At 45.1% G+C, this 1717-nt stretch overlaps 1 protein-coding gene across 11 annotated transcripts in view; it reads left to right on the top strand.

Annotated features, from left to right (window-relative positions):
- The window catches only part of Gatad2a (GATA zinc finger domain containing 2A), an 87008-nt gene that overhangs the window by 29578 nt on the left and 55713 nt on the right, over positions 1–1717 (top strand). The window contains exon 1 of one of the 11 annotated variants that reach the window (XM_021169796.2): positions 146–242. The exons of the other annotated variants lie outside the window; for them this stretch is intronic. The gene's annotated coding sequence lies outside the window, so the exon portion shown is untranslated. Of the gene's footprint in view, positions 1–145; positions 243–1717 lie in introns of those variants that run through there. 11 annotated transcript variants of the gene reach the window in all.

The raw sequence follows: 1717 nt of genomic DNA, 5'->3' as shown, positions 1-1717 counted from the left end.
AGCCAAGGCTACACAGAAAAAAAAAAAAAAAAAAAAAAAAAAAAAAAAAAAAAAGAGTACCTTTTTGGGCATAAGGAGGTAGCTCAGTGGGTACAGCTGGACACCAAGCATGCACCTGTAACCCTAATGTTCCTACAGAGATGTCTGTGAATACAGGAGGATCCTGGGAGGCTCAAGGGTTAGCTATCCTACTGCACACAGCACTGAACGCTTGGATCGGACACTCTGTCTCCAAGTGGAAGGTAAGGACTGAAACCTGAGGTTATCCCTTACCTCCACACATGCACTTTGGCTTGTATGCACCTGTGTTGGCATGCGTGTGCGCATGTGCACACACACACAGATTTTTTTAAAGTAGCCTTTTAGACAACAAACAGATGTAGCATCCCCTGTAGGCTTTCCTCTGTGCTCTGCTCTGCCTAACCCCATACTTCAGTGTGAGCCAAGAGACTCTTCAAACTGGAAATTAAGGCCCAAAAGGGAAAAAGACTTCCCATCATTGACTTGTAGTAGAAAGGAGCTTGGCAGCTTGCTCCTCCTAGAGTATCCCTGGTCAGTCTGTCTGACCTGTCATTTGTTTTAGGTTTGCTCAGTTTGTTTATATAGGTCCACTGGCCAGTTTCCTTTCTCCTGGCCTTGTCTGCTTTTGAACTTGAGGTCAATGTGGGTCTCTAATGAGAAGAGAATAGAATGTCTGGCCTTTTATTTTGATGCAGGTTCTCTTCATAGCCCAGACTGGGCTCAAACTCTTCCTGCATGAGCCACTGTATCTGGCGTCCAGTTGGAGTTTTGGAGCCTTTTCCAGAAAGACCCAAGGCAGTAGCTAGTATTATGATGATGCTTGCTGCCAAATCTGTCAGCCTGAGTTCCATGCCTGGGACCTTTATGGTGGAAGGAGAGAACTGACTCTTACAGTTGTTCTTTGGCACATGCATACCTTACTGTCATAGAGAGGGTGGGGGTGGAACTAGAGAGATGGCTCAGAAGTTAAGAGCACTTGGCTTTTCTTCCAATGCACACACATCAGACCCAGGGCATGTAAGTTAATCTGGGGACTGTAGAGATGAACCAGTGGCTGAAGTGCTCGTTATGCAAGCATGAAGATATGAGTTTGAATTATCAGCAGGAGCAAATTCTGTAATCCCAACATTGACTATGGGGTGATGAGATGGAGACAGGAAAGACTCCTAGTTCACACAGCCAGTTAGCTAGCCTCACTTCAGCAACAGTTTCAGGAGCTGCCTTGAGATGGAAGGTGAAGACTGAAGTCATCTCTGACCTTCACATGCAAGACTTGGCACTTCTGTGCCTATATTCACACACTTAGGCATCATTTGTGTACACATACAGGAAAATTTCTCTGAAACATGTTATCTAGTAGCTTTTGTGATGGTTTCATGAACTGCCCAGATGGTTTTGAGTTTTAGCTCTTCTGGCGGACTTGGAAGGAAAGGTGGGTGTTCTTCCCAGGATACTGGCTTGAAAGTGGGGAAGGAATGTGTTTGTAGGTAGGAGACTTGAGTTAAAATGGCTTAGCATGTGAGTGATCACCAGGTCTCTGTCAGGGTCCTGATTAGAGGCTGGGTGGGAGTGAGGCTAGGATGAGCTATGTTCTGGTGACCCTTAGAAGTTGTCTGCAGACAATTTTTCCCCCTCTTGAGACAGGGTCTCCCTGTGTAGTTCAGGCTGGTTTTTTTTTTTTTTTTTTTTTTTTTTT

This window comes from Mus caroli, chromosome 8, assembly GCF_900094665.2.
Source record: "Mus caroli chromosome 8, CAROLI_EIJ_v1.1, whole genome shotgun sequence".
Classification (NCBI taxonomy): Eukaryota; Metazoa; Chordata; class Mammalia; order Rodentia; family Muridae; genus Mus; species Mus caroli.
The sequence above is the reverse complement of the archived record's forward strand: the minus strand, read 5'-3'. Positions and strand labels throughout refer to the sequence as shown.